Genomic DNA, 10,069 nt, shown 5'->3' with positions numbered 1-10,069 from the left:
ATCATCATTTCACATGTATGTTTCTGGTTTGCCGGCTGTTTCAGGTGAGAGGATAAATGTCATCTCCATCACCTCTGGTTTGAATTTTTATTTTTCCCATGCCTATTATATACCTACACCTAAATTATAATCTTGAAACTAGTAAATAATTGATATTATTTATTGTTTGGAATACTTACTATGTGTGGAATAATGGGAGATATGGCTATACAATAAAGTAGAATTAAGATCAAATTCTAGCCTTAAGTTCCCAGTTACAGATTTTTAAGCATTTCAGTATTCAGTGAGGAAACATCAAGAGTTTTTGAGCAGAAAGTGACTGAAGTTTTGCTGATAAAAATTAAACTAGTGCTGAGGAGCGACACGACACACTCATTGAGACTATGGCTCTGGACTTAGCCTGCCTGGGTCTGAGCCTTTGATCTACTATATAGTAGCAATGCAATCTGGATTAAAAAATTTAACTTTTAGGTATCTCAGTTCCCTCATGCTTAAAATAGGGTGTTGTGGGTATTAAATGAGTTCGTGTTTGGAGAATATGTAGATAAGTGCCTGGCACACAGCTACTGAATACAGCTGTGGACGTGGAGTTTTCAAGGAGACGTCCAGGTAAGATGCTTAGGGGGGCAGGAGAAGCAGTTCTGTATCTCAGGAGAGAGAGCATTGGGTGAGAAGTACTTATCTATGAGATGAGTGCATGGACATGATGGCTAGAAAGTTGGGGGTAGAGAGAAGAGGGCTCAAAAATGACTTGGAATGAGGCAAAGAGTTCTGGAGACACAGAAAAGCACACATTAATTAAAGAAGAGACTCAGGACCGCACAGCAGTACCTGATTCCTGGGAAAAGAGAGTTTCAAGAAGAATTTCCTCTATAGACCCAGGAATGAGAAAAAGCCTGGTGTGTGGCTACTGAACAGTCATTGGTGACCTTCGAGAACATCATTTCAGCCAAGTAGTGAGTATCAAGGCTGACTGCAGCGGGCACGTTGGGGCGATGAAATCATGGAGAGTTTGCATAGCCTGTGTCTTAAAAGAAGATCTTGTGCTGATTAGATAACATCAAGAAAGTAGATTGAAGGCTGAGTGGTGAAGGCAAGAATTCTCTGTTCACCCCGCCCTGGCATCACAATTTTACAAGGACACATTGGAGACAGAATGTCTAACAAAAGAATTTCAGACACCAGAGCAGGCTGGCGAGGGAGCCTCTTTCTGAGGTGGTGGTTTTTCAGCATTCTTTGTGTTACTGACACACAGCGCCTCTCGGTGCGGGGCCGCCTGTGTTTGTATTTGCAACACTTTGTGGCTTATTTACTGACGCATCAGATTCACCTGGTGAGCTTGTTAAAATGAAGATTTCAGGGCCCTCCTTTAGAGTTTCTGCGTCAGTAGGTCTAGGGTGGGGTCCATGAACCATGGCACATAAAAATGTTTATTTACTTTTTGAGCAGGCAACACATCCACAGGGTTCCAAAGGTACAGAAGGAGAGAGAGTGAAGAAGCACTTTCCCACACGTGCTCCCCAGCCGCTCAGCCCTTATTCCAGAGCGTTTGATTTTATCAGGTTCCTTTCAAAAACGTATTTGCCTTTTGTTGTTCTAGTCTTTAATAAATAGGGAGGCTTGACCTTGAATATACCACAGGGCAGGGGCTGTCACCTGAAGGAGACACTGAACAATACACATGAGAGGTGGGGGAAGGTATAGCTCAGTGGGCAGAGCTCATGCTCAACATGCATGAGGTCCTGGGTTCAATCCCCAGTACCTCCTCTAAGAATAAATAAATAAATAAGCATTACTACCTTCCCCCAAAATAAGTAAATAAAAATAAATTGTACAAAAATTTAAAAAAAAATTTTTTAAATACACATGAGAGGAGAAAATCAATGGAGGACTGAGTTTACAGATACGATTTATGGTTGGTGTGAACGTTAAAATAATTTTAGAAAAATCTGAGAGGACAGCTAGCAGTGACATTTTCTGATTATAAGGAAACATAAAGCCACGTTGGGGCTGTGTCTATCTCGTGTTAAAATACAGGAGGCAAACCTACATTATTAAAAATATCTATAGCTCTAAAATTTAATTATATAATTACCATGATATAAGTTGATGGAAAGCTTTAAAAAAAATAAGCAAGGGCGCAATTAGTGTATACATTTAGGAGGTAAGAGAACCACAAACCTGATTAGAGCCAAAAATACCTTTCAGTTTGCCAATTTAAAAAAGTCAGGGAGTTCTAATATGAATAATACGTAAATACGAAAACAGACGTCTGGACCTGGCTCACCGCATTTCACCCAGAACTCAGGAAAGGACTCAGCGTCCACAAAACAGTAGTTGATAAGGACAATAATGAAAATATGTTAGATTTTAATCCTGTAGTAATCGTTAACAGTTTGAATAATTGAATCTTCAGTTATGATCAGTGATGGTTTCCAGTATAACCATCATCTCTGTTACGGAAGGCTGGGGTTTGTCATTACATAGGCCATGGTGGGGGGTGGGGCGGCGGGAAATGTCAGAGAAATGTGAAGGAGAAAATTATTTGTTAGGTGAAAGCGTGATCTCTCTTACACATTTTATTTATTTAAAAATTTTTAAATTGAAGTATAGTTTTTTGGGGGGTTTTGCACCTTTTTTGTTTGTCTGTTTTAGGGGGAGGTAATTAGACTTGCTTACTTATTTATTTCTTAATAGCGGTGCTGGGGATTGAACCCTGGCCCTCGTGCATGCTAAGCACGCACTCTCCCACTGAGCCATACCCTCCCCCTTTCTCTTATGTGTTTTAATATTTGTCTTTGGAATTTAATTTTGTTCAAGACATTAGAAGAAACCTAAAAATCAAAGTGCTCATGTAAAAATGCCTATTTTTTTCTTTTAAAAAAATAGTTGTGCTGCCAATTCTCAGATCCCATTGTATTCCAAAGGCCAAAGTATTGTTACCTGAAAGAGATGGCATTTCAGGTCCCTCCAGGACCTCCCAAAGAGTCATCTTTCCTGCCTTTGTGGCCCGTTTGATGGCAAAGATAGCCTTTTTGTACTGATGATAAGTCATTTAGGAGATTTATTTCATCAGTTAAGAATCAAAAGGAGAAAGGGGAAAGAAATTCAAGGCAGAATTCTGAAGTTTGACACTAAAAATATTATTGCTTGGATGGACACATTTTAACATCACACAGATGGCCTGTCTTCAGACTTCTCTCAAAACACAGGAGCTGGCTACCAGCATGGGAGGTGAGAGGAGGAATCATCTCATGTTCCTGCCTGGTCCCGTCTGAGAATCCGCGAGAACAGGTGGAGGCTCACAGGACTCCCTGAAAGAAGGCAGGGTTTTAGCTGCTCCCAGCCTTCTCAGGGGTTCTTTCCATGCTGAGGTCCTTGCAAGCTGATGTGGGCTGCAGTTCCCAAAATGCTCCTTGTTTTTAACTGGAGGAGTCTGCTCAGGGCTGAGTAAGTGGAGAACAAAACAGCTATGAACGGAAATTGGCCCAGGAACCCGAGCATCTTCCTCTAAAACCGGAGGGCAAATTCGCAGACCTTTACTATGGGATCAAGTGTGGATTTGGGCAACAAGATAACACTTTTAAAAAATAATTTAATCTCACTACTGTCCTTTACAATGAGACAAAATTTTGTTGTTATAAATACTGGTCTAAAGAATCAGCATTAATATTTTTAGGTTTGTTTTATGATGAATACAAGTGAAACAGGTAGAATTTAGAAAAAATTTTATGTCTATAAATATTGGGAAATTTTTTACCTTTTAAAAACACCATTCTTTAAAAAAATAGGAATTCGTTACTTTGTCCCTTTATTGAAATTTCCTCTCATTTCTCAGTGACTCTGAGGCTTCTTTGGTATAAACATTCTTCATCATTGTTCAGGCAGGTGTAAAACAAAGTTATCTTTGCTTCTCATTTATCTTAACAGAAAGTAAAACAGATGCTTTCAAAATACTTCTTTAAAGAAAAATTATTACTAGAAGAATTGGCCCTTTTTGGACCTAAAGATGCTGTCTGCCTTTTATTTTTTGTCTAACGTGTAAGTTCTAAATTTATTCTTTGAGTAGAGGAAAACGAATCTTGCTGGAAGACTAAGAAAAGCTTGTAAATATGTGGGTTAAGTAATAATGCTTTTGTTAAATTAGATTGCTGGTTTTGGGCGGTGATTTCCCCTCGTTTTGAGTCGTGAACAGCTATTTCCCCCAATACTCACTTCTTCTTCTGGGCTCCACTCCTCCACTTGGAAACGTGCCTTCTAGTGTCTTGTAGTGTAAAATAGACACTTTAAAAAGTTCTGAACTCTACCACTAATTTTCCCCCCTTTTTCTTTCTCTGTTATTTTTCACTGATTAAAGTAAAATAGGCTAAAAAAGAAAAACAACAAAAAACTAAAAGCAACTGAACAGACCGTATTAACAACTCAACTTTTGCACTATTCAAGAGGCCTTCCATTGGTGAATGGCTTGGAATGACCTATTTGCATTAGAATGATCCCTTTTTGGTTTTCTTGTGTAACGTTAAAAATCACAGTGTTTCCTTAACGGAAGCCCAGTCAGTGTATGGTTTGTAAAATTACAACTAGGTCTTCACTTCCATGTGAATTGGTCTCATAGAATAGCTTCTTAGAATAATGGAAGAAAGGAGTCCCCTGCCCGTGTGTGTGTGTGTGTGTGTGTGTGTGTGTGTGTGTGTGTGTGTGTGTGATTTTGCTTTGTTAACAAGGGGATACAGGCAGTATGCTCGCTACGCAGTAGCATTTTATTAGCGCAGTTCCAGAATTTACAGTGTGAATCCTGGCTGCTTGGACCCGCTATGCACTCCATCAGCAGAGGAAGACAATTTAAGAAATGCTATTAAAAAAACACTCATAGAGAAAAAAAATGTTTTTGACTTGGTTTATACTTAACAATGTTTTCAAGGAAACATTTCAAGGAAACATGAAGAGCTATATTATAGTTTTTCACAAAGTTGGCTCAATGAATTTAGTCATAGGGAAAAAGTTTCATAAATCTTTTACCGCATATTGTTACCTGATTGGTATATACAAAAAATTAGAATTTTTTTTAAAAAAAATAAAAGGTGAGTAAAATTGTCTAACACAGGGAGCCTTTCTTCTTGATGCAGGTTACATCAAGAAGAAATACAGTGTAATGTTATGTAAATATTATTTGCAAGATTTGTTGCACGTACTCATTACAGAAATAAATACTGACGCAATTTTTGTTGTTATGAGAGTCAGCAGTTTATTTTTTAAATTGCAGTAAAATGTAAATAACAGTATCATTTTCACCATTTATCAGTGCACAATTCAGTGGCATTAAACACAGCCCTAATGTTGTGTAACCATCACCACCAGCTATCCCCCAAACGCTTTCATTGTCCCAGACAGAAACAATTAAGATCCCTTCCCTCACTTCTCAGAACCTCTATTCTACTTTCCATCTCTATGAATTTGCCAATTCAATTACCTGCAAAAGTGGAATCATAAAATATTGCTCCTTCATGTCTGATTTATTTCATTAAGCATTATGTTTTCAAGATCCATCCACGATGTAGCATCTATCAAAATTTCATTCCGTTTATGGCTGAATAATATTCCATTATATGTACACACCACATTTTGTTTATTTATTCATCTATTAATGGACCCTTGGAGTGTTTCCACCTTCGAGCTGTTGTGAATAACGCAGCTGTGAACATGAGGGACACACATCTATTGGCCCCCTTGCTTTCACTTCTTTTGGGTTATATACCTGGGCGTGAATGTGCTGGGTCATGTGATAGTTCTATGTGTGACCTTTTAAGGAACAGCCACACTGTTTCCCACAGCAGCTGTACCATTTTTTTGTAGAGTGAAAAATGTGGATCCCAAATCTGGTCAAGTTGTAAAGTGCATTTTGCCATGAAATGAATGCAGTCATTTTATTTCCTCAAACTACTTCTTATTCATCGTGCTAATGATAATGGAAATGTTCTGACTAGAGCCGAATCTCAGCTATTCTGGGAAATTCATTTAAATTGTTGCCCAGATGAAGGTGATTTTCATTCGATTATTCTATGAAGAACATCAGAGGAATACAGTGGTCCCCTCGGCACTTCCCTGCATGGCTGCTCCGTCTGTTCTCTGCCGCTGGTCCCTCCTTCCTCTTCTCTGCTTCACTGGCAGGCTAGTCACTTTCAGCGACTCTTCATTTTCTGCAAAATCAAGCTGAAACCCGGAGCACAGTGCTTACTGCCCTGTCCGAATCCTCTGAACTGTATCTCCTATTCTTGTTTCTGTGTCTAACCCCACATGTATTCAAAGTTGATGGCGAACCATACTTCTTCTTCACAGTTTTCAGCACTTGGTCTTGCTATGGCTTCTACCGAGAAGAGCACAGCTAATTTTTATTCGTTTTTCAAATCTCAGGTCCCATGCCACCTCCTTCGTGAAAGCTTCCGTTCTGCTGTCTTCCACTGCCCCCTCTGGGTCCCCCATCTCTGGGTCTCGGGATGCTGTCTGGGCTGCGTGGACGTGTCCCCAGGACTTGGAGGAGCCCTGATGGGCGGAGAGGGAGGTCAGGGAGTTTCGTCCTTGGCTCCCGCTGTGAGGTCGCTTCTGGCTGGTTGGAGCCTTTGACTAAAGCTTGCTGCTTCTCCGCAGGAGTCCATCCGTCCCTGTTCACCTTTGAGTGAACACTTGTCCTGTGAGCTCGGGTGGTAACAGCTCCTGCGGCGACTGGCCCCCGGGTACCGGCTTGTGGTTTCCCGTTGCCCATACCTCTATTTACAGAACTCCCTCTGTCAATAAACCCTCTCAGAGTCCCCTAACTTGCAAGCCCCGCCTGTTTTCTCCAGGGACACTTACTGCGACATCGTCCTTCCTCGCACTGGGTGGAAACTGATCTCTCCTCGGCCCGAGTCCCTGGGGTGACTTGTTCCTCTTTTACGGGACTTAACACATAACACGTTTTACTGATTTATGCATATATTTTAACTTCTATTTTCAGAAAATAACTGTGTTTTGCATGTTTTTACATTTCTTGGGCCCTTTCTCTGAAAGAGTGATGTTTTATTCTGTTATAAAAGCCACACGACGGTGAATACCTTTGGTTTTTAGGTAAAGGGTTTGACAGCCATTGTAGACCCACTGTGTCCATAGAGGATGTAGCCAAAAAGAGCATCAAATTTCAAAGAAAGGAAAGTGCTGAGATGTGTTAAAAGCAAATAAACATTACATTATTGAAATAGCTGTAGTGACCTTAACTAAACTGAGAATTTTTAAATTAATACCTGCTTCTGTAGAGAATCAGTAATTTTGAAAGCACTTGAGGTTGTGCTGTTTTAGGCCATAACAAATATCAGATAATTAAACCCACAGCAGAGTACTTCTTCCAGGCAATATACTGGGCACACAGAACTTTCAGATGGAAATGTATGAAGCAGCATCTTGAAAGTAAACTCCGCTCTAGTTGGGAATTTCAGGTTGATTGCAAACTCTTACTCCTCCCCACTGTGTTATTTCTGTCAGAACGCAGACATGTGGTGACATCAGTCAGACAGAAAAATACTCTTTCTTAACCAAATGTCCCTTTACAGAGACTGCTCTCTGGTGTCTACTCACTGTCGCCAGACCCCACCTCTTGTCTTGCCCTTAATAAATTCATTCCAACCAAGGGTTCTCCCACCTTCTGCAAGACAGCTCCCGTCAGAATCACAACCAGCGTCTTGGGAAACCCAGCCATCAATTCCGGTTCTCCTCTGGTTTGACACCCCAGATGCATCTGACTCTTGAATTAGACTTTCCTTTCAAGATGTGGTCTTCACTTGACCCCTTGGGTCAGCTCTCTCCCTGACATCACCTGCTGGATCCAGTCCCCTGTGGGGCTGCCCTTCCTCCTCACGTGGGACTGCCCCAGTGACACAAGAAAATGGGATTTGAGAGGATGACTGGGTCCCAGATCTCACATGAGTCCCTGGGACGTGCGTCATCTCCCTCTGTCTCACGTATGCTGGCCCCGCGTGTACACCTCACAGACCTCCCACTGAAGGGAGTGTCCCTGAACAAGGGCCCTGGCTCAGCTTTGGAATCCATTGCTGCGTTTATGCCAGAACCAGACCTCCGGAGGGCCGCTCCGCGCAGAGACCTGTGTGGCAGAGCTACTAAAGCGGCTGCTCCCAGGAGACGTGCGACTCCTTGTCGGCTGCCCTGGGCTCAAGGACTCCTTCCCAGCTTGTCAAACTCCCTTGACACCTCGGCAGTCTAGGATGCCTCCACCCAGCCCATCTCTGGGGTCAGACTTGCGTGGCCCTCTGGCCGCTCTCCCAGCCCATGCTGACTCCCTCTCCATTGCCTGCGACACAGGCAGGTCTGTAATAAAACCCTTGCCCGGAGGTCCCACCGGGCATCTGCTTCTGAAGACCCAGATCAGCACGGCTCTCCCTTCCCTGAAACCTCTCTAGTCAGGCCGCCAGCCTCTCTCTCCTGGCCCCCCCGCAGTAGTACTTACGGAGTATCCTGGCGCACATCCTTGTTCTTGGACTGTTTGTCAAATGGATCATGATCCTCCAAAAATGTAAAATAGATTATTTCACTTCCTGCAGACAACTTCTAAAGGGTCTCTGGTACGTTGAACTGCAAATGCAAACCCCTACAGGATCGAGTCCTGGCCTTCCCTCCCGCCTCCTCCCCTCCCTCATCGCGCTCCCGTCTCAGGGGCCCTCCGGCTGCTCCTGAGTAGGGACCGCTCCCCACAGATCTCTGAACCACCTGCTTCTTTTCTCCGTTTTAAGTTGCTACTTAGATGTTGCGTCCTTAGGTAAGCTTTCTTCTTCATTTTAAAAATTTTTTTAAAGTTATTTTTAAAATTAAAAAAAACCTTTTTCTTTTTTTGGGGGGAGGTAATTAGGTTTTATTTATTTATTTTTAACGGAGGTAAAGTAACCTTTTCTTGTTAACCTCCTCAGCCCACCAGACAGTCTGTACGTATTCTCCAATCAGGTTTTAATTCCTTCATAAATGACCCAACTCTCTGAATGTCTACTATTGATAATTTGTTCGCTTACGAATGATCCACGTCCCCCGCCCTCCCCAGGAAGGTGGCACCATGTTCTGTATTATACCTCCGTCACCTACAACATTTGTGGATACTCAATAGTTATTTGTGTAATAGCTGAGTGGATGTGTTTTAGGGGCTAATAAAAATGACAAATTTGATGTGTCTGGTGTGTACTGAGCAAGTTTGGGTGAGCGTATGACTATTCTTTATACTGGCCATGGTCCAGGATGGGAGCTGGGAGCCCATGAGTCAGCAGGTCTGTATCCTGGAAGAGGCGATATTTCACAGAACACTGGAGATTTCTGAACATGCACATTCGATTCTGAGTGACTTGTGAACTGCATGTGAAATTTCATCCATGTCCTGTAATGTGACCCTTGATTTAGGCATGATCCTTTGGTAGTAATGGATTTGGGGATTTATCCATGAGGTGACGTGGAACTAAACACTTACGAATTGAGTCTCCTGGCTGAGAGAACAAAGAGCATTTACTGCTGGAATAAAACAGGAGGCCAACAAGAGTGGGGGCAAGTGTGTTAGTAATAAAACATTCTTCTAGAACTTTTCATACTTATCAAAGTATGAAGATAAAAATAAACCCGTGTTTTCAGTGGCCATGTTGCTCTAATAGAACACCATGTGCACATGTATGCTTGTTAAACCAGTTTTTTTCCTTCTTTTTTTGTGATGATCTTGATGATTAACATTTCTTTACAAGCGTCAGTCCACATCTGCTCCAAGGCTGAGTGGGAACTCTTACTCCCACTGGTGTAACCTGTAGGTGAATGAACTGACCCTTCTCAGTTACTCTTCCTTGTGCTTTTTTTCAGTCAGCAGAGTAAAAGCCAGAAAAATGGCTAAATGATGAAACCAACTAATTAATAGCTTTTAGTTATGCTCTTTTGTCCTGGAATTGCAGACATTCATGAATATTTCTAACCTGTTATTATAGTATTACTTCAAAATTCTGAAATTTTTCTTTAATATTTAGTAATTTTTACAAATGATTTGCATTTAAATATGTTCACT

At 41.6% G+C, this 10,069-nt stretch overlaps 1 non-coding gene across 1 annotated transcript; it reads left to right on the top strand.

The window, feature by feature from the left end:
• Nucleotides 1–1,693: 1,693 nt before the first annotated feature.
• On the top strand, nucleotides 1,694–1,767 carry TRNAV-AAC (transfer RNA valine (anticodon AAC)). Its single transcript has one exon. It is a non-coding gene; the product is annotated as a tRNA-Val (tRNA).
• The last annotated feature ends 8,302 nt before the right edge of the window (nucleotides 1,768–10,069 follow it).

Source organism: Vicugna pacos, chromosome 14, assembly GCF_048564905.1.
Source record: "Vicugna pacos chromosome 14, VicPac4, whole genome shotgun sequence".
In the NCBI taxonomy this organism is placed as follows: Eukaryota; Metazoa; Chordata; class Mammalia; order Artiodactyla; family Camelidae; genus Vicugna; species Vicugna pacos.
This window is presented reverse-complemented; position numbering and strand designations above follow the sequence as displayed.